Source organism: Phoca vitulina, unplaced genomic scaffold (genome assembly GCF_004348235.1).
Source record: "Phoca vitulina isolate PV1807 unplaced genomic scaffold, GSC_HSeal_1.0 scaffold4, whole genome shotgun sequence".
Classification (NCBI taxonomy): Eukaryota; Metazoa; Chordata; class Mammalia; order Carnivora; family Phocidae; genus Phoca; species Phoca vitulina.
Window position 1 is genome coordinate 61,476,066 of NW_022589707.1, and position 16,823 is coordinate 61,492,888.

Genomic DNA, 16,823 nt, shown 5'->3' on the forward strand with positions numbered 1-16,823 from the left:
TTTCCATACACTTTTCTATTATGCTGGATTCTTTGTCTATCCCTTGCACTAATATCATACTGCCTTAATTTTTATAGTTTTATAGTAAGTCTTAAAATTTAGTGCCATATGCCCTACATCACTGTCTTTTTCAAAGTTTTCTTGAGTATTCTACAACTCTGTAGTTTCCCATACACTTTTGTTGTTGTTGTAGTTGTCATACAGTATTATATTAGATTCAGGTCTACAACATAGTGAGTCGACATTTATATACATTACAAAATGATCACCATGATAAATCTAGTCACCATCCGTCACCATACAAAGTTGTTACATATTGTTAATTATATTTCCTATGCTGTACATTGTATCTCCATGTCCTATACATTTTTAAATCAACCTTTCAATTTCCTCTGGAAATAACCTTCTGAGATTTGAATTGGAATTATATTCAATAGATAGATAATTTTGCCAATAACTAAGATCCATTGTCTATGGATATTTATTAAGATATTTTAAAATTTGGGGGCACCTGGGTGGCTGAGTCGGTTGGGCGTCTGCCTTCAACTCAGGTCATGATCCCGGGGTCCTGGATCGAGCCCCGCATCGGGCTCCCTGCTCAGCTGGGAGCCTACTTCTCCCTCTCCTGCTTGCTGCTCCCCTTGCTTGTGCGATCTCCCTCTCTCTCTCTCTGTCAAATAAATAAATAAAATATTTAAGAAAAAAGATACTTTAAAATTTTACTTTAGTATTGATGGAGCTATAGAGAACATTTTTAAAATGTTTTTGCATGGGTAGGGCTTTCTGAAGGAAAGAAAACTAAACCTGGGGTAAAACACAAGACTTGGAAATTAAATAATAACCAAATAGTGAGAACTGAGAGATTTACTTTCACAGAGGTATGAGTTTTCATATTTCAAGGCGATGGGTCCTGAAGCCATGGATCTAAAACCTTGCTAGTAAACTCAAAGATGTTTTTCTCTTCTCTTCCCCTAAAGACATCTATTTACATCATAAAAGGTAAGAGTCCAGGTTCATTCCCTTTCTCTTCTCTGGGAATGTTTACATTAGGGAGCAAAGTTTTCTCTCTTCTTCTCAGAAGGGAAAGTCAAACAGCTATCCTTTTCCTATTTAAACTTCCTGTTCACATTTTTATGGTTCCTGGCCCATGGTACAGACCCCAGTACTGGTAAGGTAACATCTCATCTGAATCTTTTCCTATCTTCTCAGAAAAGAAAAGAATTGGGGCGGATGAGAATTAATATGGTTATTGATATCGGGATGTAATCTGTTCCTGCCCTAGAAGGCTCATGCTAACTTTCAGACAATACAAATAAATATAGGTACTATAAACTTACCAGTATTTTATACTTTTTTGTGAAGAAGCTTTCCACATCTACAAAAGATTATATCTGAGCATTTAATGTTTTTAAAATTCTAATATGAATGGTATTTGTAAATTTATTTTTCCCATAATTTGTTGCTGGTATATAGAAATTCAATCGATTTTTTTGTCTATTTAAGCTGTATCAATCTTGCTAAAGTCACTTATTAATTTATTGGTTTCTTTGTAAATTATTTGGGGGCTTTCCATGTATAAAATCATGTGGTTCAGTGTCTTTTTTTTCTTTTCTTTCCCATCTTTTTATTTTCCTTTTTTTTTTTTCTTTTTATTTTATGGTTTTTGTTTTTTTGGGTTTTTTTGTCTTGGTGTATTGAAAAAGATCTTTAATACAATACTAGATAGAATTCTGTTTATATTCAGTTAGTCTTGTTCTGGATTTTAAAAAGAAAGTATTCAATATATCCCCATTAAGTATGATGATAGAAATAGATCTTACTAGATACTCTTTTTCAGATTAAGGACATTCTATTCCTAGCTTCCTGAGAAGAATACATTTTCATAACATGAACAGATTTTTAATCTTTTTAAAAATGCTGTTTTTTCCATCTATTGAAATTTGTCTTATTAATGTGGCAAATTAACATTGTTTACTTTTCAAATATTAAACTAATCCTGCATTCCTGAAATGAAAATAGTTTCTAATGTAAAACAACAGCATGTACATACGATATTGTGCACATAACGGTTATGTATAACATATATTCATATGTATATTCATGGTTAGATTTACTTGGTAATATTTTGTTGAGGATTTTAAAATTTATATTCATATGAGATATTGCCTGTAATATTGCCTTCTTATAATGTCCTTGCAAGAATTTGGTAGTTTTGGTATCAGGGTTATGCTAGATTCATGGAACTGATTGGGAAGTCTTTCATTTGTCTCTATTGTGTCAAAGAGTTTGTATAAAATTCATATTATTTCTTCCAAAAATGTCTGAAAAAATTTGGAAGTCATCCTTGCCTGGAGTTTTCACTGTGGGAAGGTTTCAATTACATTAACAGGAAAAAGATTTTTCAGATTTTCAATTTCTTTTTGTATTAGTTTTGTTGTTATATTTTTCTTTTTCTTTTTTTTTTTTTTTAAAGATTTTATTTATTTGACAGAGAGAGACACAGCGAGAGAGGGAACACAAGCAGGGGGAGTGGGAGAGGGAGAAGCAGGCTTCCCGCTGAGCAGGGAGCTCGATGCAGGGCTCCATGCGGGGCTCGATGCGGGGTTCCATCCCAGGACCCTGGGATCATGACCTGAGCCGAAGGCAGACGCTTAACGACTGAGCCGCCCAGGCGCCTCTCGTTGTTATATTTTTCAAGGCCTTTTTAAATTTTATCCAATCTGTTAAGTTTGCAATATCCTCTGATTTTTTTTAAAGATTTATTTATGGGACTCCTGGGTGGCTCAGTTGGGCGTCTGCCTTAGGCTCAGGTCATGACCTCAGGGTCCTGGGATCAAGCCCCATGTTGGGCAGCCTGCTCAGCAGGGAGTCTACTTCTCCCTCTGCCTCCCTCCCCACTCATGCTCTCTCTCCCTCAAATAAAGATTTATTTATTTATTTATTTATTTATTTATTTATTTATTTGAGAGAGAGAGCATGAGCGGGAGGGGCAGAGGGAGAGGGAGAGAGAATCTCAAGCAGACTCCACCCTGAACATGGAGCCAGAAGCCGGGCTCGATCCCAGGACCCTGAGCCAAAATCAAGAGTCAGATGCTCAACTGACTGCACCAGCCAGGTGCTCCAATCCTCTGAATTTTTTCAGTGGGTGAAGAATATCATCCTCCATTTTAGTAATGATGTCTCCTTCTCCATTCTGGATAGTGTAATTTGTGTTTTCTCATTTTTTCTAATTTCTGGATCAATCTTCCAAGGTGTTATCAATTTTTAAAATATTTTCAAAGAAGTAACTATTGATCATTATAGGTCTGCCTTTTATTTAATTATCTTATATTCTTACTTTTATTATTCTTTTTATGTTTTTTAGGTTTAAGTTATTTTTCCTTTTCTACCTTCTTGAGATAAAAACTTCATTTTTCCATTTTTCATTTTTCTAATATATGAATGTAAAGCAAGCAACCCTCTAAGCACTTAACTGTATTCCTCAAATTTTGTCATATATTTATATTATGTTCAGTTCGAATACTTTCTGGTTTTCACTGTAATTTTTTTCTTACCTATTGAGGTGTTTAGAAAGATGTTAATACATACATTTGGGGGATTTTCTGCTTCTGTTTCTGCTTTAGATTTTCAACTTATTATTACATTATTCAATCCTTTGTAATTTTTGGAGACATACTGTAATGGTCCAGTATGTGGTCTATTTTTAGTCAAGATTCTTATGTACTTAAAAAAACAAAAACAAAAACAAAAACAAAACAAAACAAAAAAAACCCAGATAATTCAGCAATTGTACTATGAAGTAATCTAAACATGTTATTTAGATCATGATGGTCAATAGTATTATTCAGATATTTTATATTGCTGCTGCTGTTTTTGTCTGCTTATTTTAATAATTGTTGAGAGAGTTGTGTTAATATCTTATTTGTATTAACATGTTTAGTATTTTTATGCTTCCTGGTGGATTGACTCTTTATCATCAGATGTCCGTCTTTAACTCTGGTAATAGCACCTGCATCCAAGTTTTGTCTTATAATAATATAGCCACATGAGCTCTCTCTTGGTTAATATTTGCAAGGTATATATTTTTTCATCCTTTTTATTTCAGCCTGTCAACTTTCCTACTTTTAAGTGTGTTTATTGTGAATAGAACATATTGAGCCATTTAAAAAATCTGTCTCACCAACTTTGCTTAATTTTCATCACTGTTTCATCAAAATGATATTACTGGTAATGTTGGACTGAATCTACCATCTTGTTTATTTTCAATTTTTGTTCTATCTACTTTGTTCCAATTTTTCTTTTCTCTGCCTTTTTGTTGTATTAAACAAGTATTTTAAAAGTTGTTCTATGGGATGCCTGGGTGGCTCAGTCAGTTAAGCATCTGCCTTTGGCTCAGGCTGTGATCCTGGGGTCCTGGGATCGAGCCCCGAATCCAGGCTCCCTGCTCAGCAGGGAGCCTGCTTCTCCCTCTCCCTCTGCTGTTCCCCCTTGCTTGTGCTCTCTCATTCTTGCGCTCTGTCAAATAAATAAATATATAAAATCTTTAAAAATAAAAGTAAATAAAAGTTGTTCTATTTTATCTCTTCTAACTTTTCGGCTATATCTTTTGTATTAATCTTTAAGTGGTTATGTTGCCCATTATTAGTTATCCTTGAGCTTATTTCAGACTATGTCATATTAGTAATTCTACCATTTTATGGATAATTCAAAAATCTTTTTTTTTTAAGATTTTATTTATTTATTTGAGAGAGAGAGCACATGAGAGGGGGGAGGGTCAGAGGGAGAAGCAGACTCCCTGCCGAGCAGGGAACCCGATGTGGGACTCGATCCAGACACTCCAGGATCATGACCTGAGCCGAAGGCAGTCACTTAACCAACTGAGCCACCCAGGCGCCCAATTCAAAAATCTTTTGACAGTTTAACTCCATTTACCAATCTCCTGCCCTCCTGCCCTTGGGAAGGTGACAAAGGAGACTATCTACACCTGCACTGGGCACCCACTCAAGTCAGAGATTGCCAGCATTCTGGACTGGATATTGAATCAAGACTTTACCACAGCCTACAGAAATACTATGGAGTTGAAAATGCTGAAGGGGTTGGCGTTATGTGATATCCTGACAGAGATAATGCTTATTTGTGCAGAGTTGACTTTCCATCTTCAGTTCGAATACATTTATTGACCAAAATGGCAGACAGTGAGTACAGACTCTGTGTTGGCACCAACGAGAAGATTCAACTGAGTCCCCTCACTGCCGCTTTCCAGGTCACCAGGGACCTGATTGTCATAGAGGCCTAAATGCTGAGGACCATTTGCCACAATTTGCAGGCCCTGCAGTGACTGGACAACAGGAGACTCAGTTGAGGGATGAACAGCTGCCCAGGCCAGGGAATGAAGCCACAGTCACCCCAAGTTGTGGAAAACTCTTTTCCAGGCATGGGTGGGCAAAGGTTTAAAGAGTACCATGTTTGTGGCTGTTTGGAACAGGTATATACAAAAACAATTTTAAAGTACACCTCTATTATTGCGCTGCCCATTCATGTTTTATGGGGAAAAAGAATAAGCAAAAAGCCTTTTTTAAGCCTTTTTTTAGCCTTAAGGCTTTTTCCATTCAGTTGCTTGGATGATAGGAACCTGGCCTGTCCCATTTCAGTCTAGAGCATAAGGCTTCCAAATCTCACGTGCTGCCATGTCTTCTAACTCAAGATAAACAGAACATCTCCAAAATTAAGTGTATAAATCTAATCTGTGCCACCATCTCTGTATCCACTTTAAATAGGTGTTAATGAATTTCTGGCCCAAACTATTGTACTTTTTTTTTTTTAAGATTTTATTTATTTATTTGCAAAGAGAGAGAGTGCACGCACAGAGGGAGAGGGAGAAGCAGAAGCAGACTCCCTACTGAGCAGGGACCTGGATGCTGGGCTCGATCCCAGGACTCTTGGATCATCACCCCAGCCGAAGGCAAACGCTTAACTGACTGAGCCACCCAGGTGCCTCCCCAAACTATGGTACTCTTATAAAACCACCTTAGTACTCTTACTTTAAAAATGTCTTTTTATTTGTCCTCTACTAGCAGGTACCTCATTGTGATGGAGACAGTGAGGGTCACTTTATACCCGTGGGGGCAAAGCTATCTAGTATTTCCTTGTTAATGTAGGGAGGGCAGCTGCAATGGGATGTGAGGAGGTGAGCTCAGGCTGGACTCTAAACCTGCCAGTGCTGGAAGGAGGAGGCCCTGTGCACAGTGTTAACAGTTTATTTTACAACAAACAGGGTCCATTTATGATAGTGTTCTTCTCAATAAACTAAAGCAGCATGAAAAAAAATGGGGCACTTGGCTGGCTCAGTAGGTAGAACACGCAACTCTTGATCTCAGGGTTGTGAGTTTGTTTTGTTTTGTTTTTTACCAAGAAACGTTTTATTTTGCTTGCAGTAGCTTTTCGTTAATTGCACAAAATCATGTTTTGTTTTTGCCATTTAAACATTATCACATAATACCATTCTGAAAGACAAATGTTCATTAACAACAAAGCAAAAGTAAAAATTCACAACCTTAATTACTCAGAAGATGTCACTTAAAGGAGGCTTAAAGGCAAAAAAGGGGGCACTGGAAGAGGGGCTTTCTTATCAGCTTTTTCACAAGTGTCACATTTTCTCCTAAAAGGGAAGAATTTCTAAACAAAGGTGAAAGAGCTTGAACAGAAACACTCATAAAAAGAAACTTTACAGAATTGTCCACAATATTAAGACAACACTGACTAACCATTTCATTACAGCATCTTCCCCCACCCCCACCCCCTACCGCCTACCCCCTATCCCCTACCCTGAGTGTCCAGCTAGCACTAGAACATGCTTTGTGTTCAGACAGAAAAGAATTCCAAATCCCAGTGAAATTATGCCAAAACCACACAGGCATCCTCCCTGCCCTCGCCTTATGTTCTTCTGAAATCCCCTAGCCTGGGCTCTGATCAGTGGAAAAGGGCCAACCAAGGTTGTTTGGGGAAGGGGCCCACATCCGTGTGGTCTTCCCATTATATATATTCACTAGAAATGCTGCCTGCAAAGTGTGACTTTAGAAAATGCAACCATGCGGAGGGAGAGAACACTGACATCCTTTAGGTGACTTCTCTTTGTTTTTATGCCACATGCCAAGCCCCTCTGGTCCCCTTATCCAAGGAGAAATGTCTCAAGGATGTCCTAGATCTACCTCCTAGAGTCAGGTAGTTCAGTTTGGATCAGGCCCTGCTATCTCCTCCTGCTGTTACCAATGTATATTTCATTTCTAACCTTTGTTATAACTCTAGAAGACGTTGATTATTCCTGATTTAAACAGATAATTCTTTTGTGTTCACCTACATGTTTACATTTCAGATACTTTTCGTTCCTCTCCACAGTGTTATATGCCTCCATCTGGTATCAGTTTATTTCAGCCTGAATAATTTATTTTAGTCTTTCTTGTCCTGTGGGTGTGCTGACAATTGTTTCAGCTTCTGTGTATCTATAAGCATCTTTACTTCACTTTCATTTTAAATGATATTTTTGCTGAGTATAAAATAATCATCTGTTAGGTGTTTTTTTTTTTCTTTCAGTGCATTAAGATGTCATTCACTTGTCTTCTGCTTCCAGTGTTTCTTTTGAAAATTTGTCAGCTTTCTTTCTTCCTTCCTTTCTTTCTTTCTTTTTCTCTTTTTTTCTTTCTTCAAAGAGAGAGAGCACAAGCGGTGGGGAGGGGCAGAGTGAGAGGGAGATAATCCCCAAGTAGACTCCTCACTCAGTGCAACATGTGACTCAGGGCTCAATCCCGGGACCCTGAGATCATGACCTGAGCCAAAATTGAATCGGCGGCCTAACCGACTGAACCTCCCAGGAACCCCAGCTTTATTTCTATAACTGCAATGTAATGGGTCTTTTTCTCTGGCTGCTTTTATGAGAATTTCTTCATTTTTATTTTGAGCAGTTCCACTATAATGTGTCTAATGTGGTTTTCTTTATTTATCCTGCTTGGAGTTTCTTGAAGTTCTTGAATCTCTGTGTTTATATATTTTGTTAGTTTAGGGAAATTCCTGGATATCATTTCCAATATTGTTTCTGTCTCATCTTCCCTCTCCCTCTCTCTTCCATCCGGGTTCCCAGTTACACTTATAATAAACTGTTTGAGTCCTTTTTCACTTAGTTTTTTATTTCTTTTCCAGACATTTTGTTGTTAATGTATAGAAATGCAACTGACTATTGTGTGTTGATTTTGTATCCTGCAAATTTACTGAATTCGTTGATTAGTTCTAATAGTTTTTGGGTTGAGTGTTTAGAATTTTATATATATATATATGTATATATATATACATATATATATATATATATATGATCATATCATCTGCAAATGAAGACCAATTCACTTCTTCCATTCCAATTTGTATGATTTTAATTTTTTTTTCCTTACTTGGTTGCTCTAGCTAAGACTTCCAAGACTTTGTTGAGTAGGAGTGATGAGAGCGGGCACTTTGTCTTGTTCCTAATGTTTGAAGCTAAGCTTTCAAGCTTTGGCCATTGTGTATGACATTAGCTGTGGCTTGTCATATATGGCCTTTATTATGTTGAGGTATGTTCCGTCTATACCCAATTCATTGAGGGTTTTATTATGCAAGGATGTTACATTTTGTCAAATGCTTTTTCTGCAGCTATTGAAATGGTCATATGATTTTTACCTTTCATTCAATTAATGTGGGGTATCACATTCATTGGTTTGTATATTTTAAACTATTCTTTCATCCCAAGGATAAACACCATTGATCATGATCCTTTTAATGTGCTACTGAATTCAATTTGCTAATTTTTTTTCTAAAGAAGGCATACAAGTGGCCAGCAGGTACATGAAAAGATGCTCAACATTACTAATCATCAGATAAACACAAACCAAAACCACAATGAGATATCACCTCACATTTGGTGCAATGACTATCAAAAAGACAAAAGATAACAAGTGTTGACAGGATGTGGAGAAAAGGGAACCCCTGTGCACTGTTGGCGAGAATGTAAATTGATATACCCACTATGGAAAACAGTATCAAGTTTCCTTAAAAAAATTAAAAGTAGATCTACCATATGATCCAGGAATGCTACTTGTGAGTATATATCCAAAGGAATGAAAACAGGATATTGAATAGATATCTGCACCCCCATGTTTATTGCAACGTTATTCACAGTAGCCAAGATATGGAAACAACCTGTGTCTGTCAATGGATGAATAGATAAAGGAGATGTATGTATACACTATAGACACACACACATACACACACACATACACACACATACACACACACATACAGCCATGATAAAGAAATTCTGACATTTGTGACAACATGGATGAAATTTGAGGGCACTATGCTAAGTGAAGTAGTCAGCCATCGAAGGACAAATACTGTATGATACCACTTATCTGTGAAATCTAAAAAAGCTGAACTCATAGAAACAGAGAATAGAATGGTTGCTAGGGGCTGTGGGGTGGAGGAATTAGGGAGATGTTGGTCAAACAGTACAAACTTCTAGTTAGAAGATGAGTAAGTTCTGGGGTACTAGTGTACAGCATTGTGATTAGAGTTGACACTACTGTATTGTATACTTAAAAATTGCAAAGAGAGTAGACCTTAAATGTTCTGTCTCTCAAACTGTCCCTGTCCCATTTTATATTTCCCAAAAATAAATTGTAATTATGTGACATGATGGATGCATTAGCTAATGCTACAGAAGTAATCATATTGCAATATATAAGCGTGTCAAGTCAACACATTGTACACCTTAAACTTAAACAGGGTCAATTATACCTCAATAAAGCTGGAAAGAAATGTGGAGGCTCACCTCTCGAGTTTACAATCTAGTCAAAATGATAGAACCCACACATTAGTAACCCTCAGGCATACTTACAAAGCAACATCCAAAAAGGTGCTAATTGGTGGAAAATGCTAAAGTAGGCGAGAGATTGACTAAATTGAGCAGAGCTCAATCAAGGAGATTTGGATCAGGTGTTGAAGTAGAGGAGGCCTTTGTAGTGGTAGCAGGAGGGAAGAAGTTATTTTCAATTGGAAGAAGCACTTGAACAGAGAGAGAAGAGAGGGCAGGTAGATTCTCGTGTTTTGTTTTAGAGGAACAAGCAGACAGAAAGTTCACACTGTTCGCCTGGGAAGCTACTGTCTTTACAAACAATACTTATGTATTACTGATCTTCATCTCACGGATGAAGCATTTTTTTTTTTTGTCCTGCTTAAAAAAAAAATACATTTACTCCAATTCCTGCAAATTTAGTTGCTGTTGTCAACTTCTACCCATCTCCCTCACATTCTTTCGCTAGGCAGTTTTACTTCAAGCTTTGCGTCTGTGTTCTATCGATTTTGTTTTGGACGCTCTGCTCGCTGCTGCCTTAATTTTGTACAATTTACAGACAGCATCCAGCGCTGTTTCTCTCATTTGTTCCCACACAGGTCCTGGCCAGCTGACTTGTGGTGCTGGGAATTCAGCTTCTCAGGGTGAGCAGACTGGCCGTGCTGCAGGCTGTCAGTGTTGTTCTTTCTGAAGGCAGTGAAGATGAAGCACTTTGGGAGGGCTTTAGTCTAGAATAGGCGACTTGAGTTCCATATGGTACCGCACTGACTCCCGTCAGCTCTCTGGGGTTTCGTGACCTCAGCTCTGTGTACCTTACTCTGTTGGCCTGGACGCGGCCTTCTTAACTTCATCTGCCTCCAGCTTTGTCTTTTTTTTTTTTTTTTTAAGATTTTATTTATTTGTTTGACAGAGAGAGACACAGTGAGAGAGGGAACACAAGCAGGGGGAGTGGGAGAGGGAGAAGCAGGCTTCCCGCGGAGCAGGGAGCCCGATGTGGGGCTCGATCCCAGGACCCCGGGATCATGACCTGAGCCGAAGGCAGACACTCAACGACTGAGCCACCCAGGCGCCCCCCTCCAGCTTTGTCTTATACCGACCGTGTGGCCACCGGCCAGTGCCTCACGACTTCCTAGTAGAATATTCAGGAAAAATGGGTCTTATACCGTTGTTTTATTTTTATTCTTAACTACTGTGATTCGTGTGGTTTGAGAGCTGAGTGCTGCAAGCAAAGTTAAAAGTCTCTTTGTCTATTTTTGCATTTGTTGATGGATTTTATATAAAACAATTTTTAAAATGTAAAGGTAAGCACCATTGTAGGTGTTAATTATTGGATACATTTTAGTCATTGCAGCCAAAACATGTGTACTAACACATTGTGCAAATCTACAAATTTATTTAGCACAATAATCATCATTCTGAAGTGCTGAGCCTAGAGAGGGGGTGGCAAAGGGGCAGAGGAAGAGGGAGAGAGAAAATCTTGAGCAGACTCCCTGCTGAGTGCAGAGCCGGACGCGGGCTCCATCTCACCACCCTAAGATCATGACCCCAAGCCAAAAACAAGAGTCGGACACTTAATCCACTGCGCCACCCAGGTGCCCCTTGAGGTGTTTTTGCTAATAAAGCCCCAGAAGTCATGTAGCATCTTTCCTGGCACATTCTATTCATAAAGCCTTCCCCAGGTTCAAGTGGAAGAATCATGGACCGCTCTTCATGGCAGAAGTCAAAGAATTAGTTTATGTCAAGGAATTTGTATAAATGTTTAATAATCTACCATGATTGCAGACTCTTTCTGTCCAAATCCAGGTGTTTTTTTTTTGTTTTTTTGTTTTTGGTAGATTGCATTATTGGCCCTGTTCTTCACCTATCCCTTTAATGACAACCTGTCTTAGCTCCATCGGCTGTAACAAAATACTAGAGACTGCATAGCTTAAACAGCAGGCATTTTCAAAACCACAGTGAGATACCACCTGTTCACAGCAGTCAGAATGGCTAAAATTAACAACTCAGGAAACAACAGGTGATGGTGAGGATGCGGAGAAAGGGGGACCCCCATACACTGTTGGTGGGAATGCAAGCTGGTGCAGCTACTCTGGAAAACAGTATGGAGGTCCTCAAGAAGTTAAAAAGAGAGCTACCCTACAACCCAGCAATTGTACTACTAGGTATTTATCCAAAGGATACAAACATAGTGATTCGAAGGGGTATATGCACCGCAGTGTTTATAGCAGCAATGTCCACAATAGCCAAACTATGGAAAGAGCCCAGATGTCCATCGATGGATGAATGGATAAAGATACACACACACAATGGAATATTACTCAGCCATCAAAAAACATGAAATCTTGCCATTTGCAGTGACATGGATGGAACTAGATGGTATTATGCTAAGCAAAATAAGTTGGTCAGAGAAAGACAAATACCATATGCTTTCACTCATATGTGGAATTTAAGAAACAAAACAGATGAACATAGGGGAAGGGAAGGAAAAACAAGATAAAAACAGAGAGGGAGGCAAACCATAAGAGACTCTTAAAGATAGAGAACAAACTGAGGGTTGCTGGAGGGGAGGTCGATGGCGAAATGGGGTAACTGGGTGATGGGCATTAAGGAGGGCACTTGATGTAATGAGCACTGGGTGTTCTATGCAACTGATGAATCACTAAATTCTACCTCTGAAACTAATTAAAAAAAAAAAAACAGCAGACATTATTTCTCACAGTTCTGAAGCTTGGGATTCCAAGGTGCTAACAGATTTGGTTATTTGAAGGCTCTCTTTCTGGCTTGCAGGAAGCTGCCTTTTTACTGTATCCTCACATGGCAAAGAGATGATGCTTTGGTGTCTCTTCCTCTTCATATAAAAGCACAAATCTCATCATGGGTGCTAATTATTAAGCTAATTATTACTCAAAGACCCCACATCCTAATACTATTACACTGGGAGTTAGGGCTTCAACATAATGAATTTTTATGGGGACACAAACATTCAGTCCACAGCATAACCCTTCCATGTGACTTTGCAGTCCCTTCCACTCCTCCATAGGAGGAGTAATTTTTTCCTCCCCATTGACTTTATCCTTGAACATGCAGACTTGCATTAGTCAATGATGTATTAGCAGAAGTAACAGAAGCAGAATTTGAAATGCTCTTGAGTCATGGGCCTGCCTTTTTGAGCCTCTGCCACTGCCATTAGAAGAACATTACCTATGTTTACTAGAGTCCCAGGAGGAGGATGAGACATGTGTCAAGCAGATCTGTCCCAGTTGCCACAATCTGAAGAAGAAGCACCCCAACCAGCCTACAGAATTCTAGGGAGAAGCAGAGCTGCCCAGCCAAGCTCCTCACAGGCCACCTATACCCCAGTGAATCTACAAAGAAGTGAATATTTTAAGTCACTTAGTTTTGGGGTAGGTTTTTTTTTTTTTTTTTTATGCAGCAACAGTAAACCAAAACAGTCTATGTTATTAAAGTATATCTTGTGTTCCATGATGGAATTGCAAAATGTTTTTCATATATATCCTTTACAGATTTCCTTCCAAGTATATTCCCAAGTTTTTGCTTATACATTGTTACTTTGAATGAAATATTCATCATTGTTTTTTTTTTTTTAAAGATTTTATTTTTTTTGACAGAGACAGTGAGAAAGGGAACACAAGCAGGGGGAGTGGGAGAGGGAGAAGCAGGCTTCCCGCGGAGCAGGGAGCCCGATGCGGGGCTCGATCCCAGGACCCCGGGATCATGACCTGAGCCGAAGGCAGACGTTTAACGACTGAGCCACCCAGGTGCCACCACCATTGTATTTTTCTTTAAAATTTTTTTTTTATTTTAAGTAGGCTCCATACCCAGTGTGGAGCCCAACGTGGGGCTTGAACTCACGACCCTGAGCTGATATCAAGAGTCTGACACTTAACCGACTGAGCCACCCAGGTGCCTCTCACCATTGTATTTTAAACTGTAAACAGCAAAGCAATTAAGATTTTTTTTTTAAGATTTTATTTATTTATTTGACAGAGAGAGACAGCACAAGCAGGGGGAACAGGAAAGGGAGAAGCAGGGTCCCCGCTGAGGAGGGAGCCTGATGCTGGGCTCGATCCCAGGACCCTGAGATCATGACCCTAGCTGAAGACAAACACTTAACCAACTGAGCCACCCAGGCGCCCCAGCAATTAAGATTTAAATATTAGTTTTGTGTCCAGCTACCTTACTGAATTTTCTTATAATTACTAATACCTTTTCAATACTGGTTATAAAAAACTGCATTCTATTTTGTATAGATACTAGATGATTATACTTAAATCTATGTTTCACTGTATTCAACTTCAACACCAAATTTTTCATGCACAATGTCTTTACCTGTGAGTTTATTATTTCAAGTCATCTTTTATGTAACTGGACTATATCCTCAATAAACTCTATGCAGACATAATTTATATGTAATAAACTACACATATTTTAAGTGTACAGTTTAATGAGTTTTGACAAATGTATACAACTGGGTAACCACCACTATAATCAAGATACAGAATGTTTCAATTACTCTACGAGGATCCTTTTAGCTCTGTGAAGTCAAACTCTATCCTGAACCCCAAAGCATACGTTGATCTCCTTCTTGTCACAACAGATTAATTCTGTCTCTTCTAGAATTTGGTAAAATTAGAATCATGCAGTGTGCTCTTCTGTATCTGGTTTCTTTTGCTCAACATATTTCTGCAATTCAACTATGTTGTTATGTGTACTGGTAGTACGGTTATTATTTTTTAAATTGTCAAGTAGATGTTCAACATCTTTTCATATACTGAGTAGCCATTCAGATATCTTGTGTGAAATATCTATTTAAATCTTTTGCCTATTTTTAAAGTGTGTTGTTTGTATTTTTATCAATTAGTGGAAGTTCTGTGTATCTTCTGAATGGCAGAATGTGTCACGCATACGTGTTGTAAAAATTTTCTTGTGTGTGCCTTCCCTGTTCGTGTACTTAACAGTATCTTTGGAAGAGAACAGTTTTGGGAGACAATTCTTCACAGGTTTCTCATGTTTCTTCATTTATTGTGAGCAAGTTGCTAACTGAACTTTTCTCTGGACTGTGTTTTAATGACTGTTTATATAGTACTCAGCCTTGAAGGAAGGAGTGGTGTCCCCCTCCAGAGCAAAGGGCAGGCATGCTGACTGTCCAGGATAATAAAGATAATGTTTCCTTCAGGTGCAAAGGGCAGTCATGCCTACTGCTCATCATAAAAGATTTGAGTTCCTTAAACTCTGGGTTCCTCCTCTACAGTGCAACTCACCGCCTGTTCAGGCATCCATCTGGGCCCATCTGCCACACCCTGGTGGGATCTGGGGACAAAGAGAATTGGTAGAAATAGGTTAATGGTGACAGTACTTGCTGGGCCATGAATAATCAGGCTCTGACTCAGGAGTCTTGCGTGACAGCATCCGTGGAACTAAGGGAGGCTAACTCATTAGTTTGCAAGTTGGATGAAATGTTAGTTCTTTCACAGTTCTTGGCAAAAGACCTTTTTAATTTTGATGAAGTACATGTTGTCATTTTTCCTTTTATCATTGATGCTTTTTGTTTGTTTGTTCTCTTAAAGAAACATATCCCAAGATCACTAAGATACTCTTCTAAAATTTTGTAGTTTAGGTTTTATGTTTAGGTCTGAGATTTCAAGTCAATTTTCATGTATGTTATGAAGTGGGGGTTGTTTCGTTGAAAAAAATACTGAAACCTAGTTGTTCTAGCACTATTTTTTCAAAACTATTCTTTTCCTCTGAATTATCGCAGCAGCTTTGTAATAATCAAAGGACCATGGATACATGGGTTTATTTTTGGATTCTCTGTAGTTCCATTAGTCTATCTATATCTACTTATGTACTAGAGCTTCACAGTATGTCTTGATATCAGGCAGCTTAATTCCTCCAACTTCATAGTCAAAAAAAATTGATTTGGCTCTTGTAGGTAGGTCTTTGCTCTTTCATATACATTTTTAAATCATCTTAGCAATTTCTACAAAAGTCTTGCTGTGGTTTCTTTGGGATTGCATCAAATCTACCAATTTGTGGAAAACGGAATCTAAATATTTAGTTTTCTAATCCATTAACAAACATCTATTTATTTCCGTCTTCTTGATTTTTCTCACCAATATTTGGTAATTTTCAGTTACATTTCTTTCAGTTATTTTGCTAAATTTATTCCTAAGTATTTCATGCTTTAGGATGGTATGATAAATGGTATCATTTTATACAATTTATTATTCATTTATAGCATAGAGAAATATGATTGATTGTTGTATCTTAACTTGGGCCCTACTATATTGCTGATTTCACTTATTAGCTCTGGTAGCTTTGTGTAGATTCCTTGGTATTTTTCATGTAGATGATCACGTTAATCTCTGAATGAAGAAAGATTTACTTCTTCATTACCGATCTCTATGCCCTTTTATTTCCTTTTCTTGCTTTTTTGCACTGGGTACCTTTCTTTGTGGAAGGATATTTAATTTTCCATTGCAATTTTTTGGGGGCCCATATTTATTTAGATCTGTGTTATTTAATTTGCAAGAATTTGGGACACATTCCAGGTATTTTTCCATTTTTGACTTCTAATTTAATTCTCTTGTAGATAAGAGAACATGATATATAATTTATAGGAACCTCTTTTGTGGACAGTAAATGCTCTATCTTGGTGAATTCCATTTATGCTTGAAAAAACATGTATTTTGTGGTTATGGCAGGGAGTGTCCTCTATCAATTAGGTCATATCTTTTATACCTTATCAAGTGCATATCTTATGCATATCTTTTATACCTTACTGCTTTTGTCTTTATTTGTTCTGTAAATTACTATCAATTCTTCTATCAATTTGTTCTATAATTACTAAGAAAGTCATGTCAAAATCTCTTAACTCTTACTGTGTATTTGTCTATTTTTCTTCATAGTTCTGTCATGTCTGTGTTTC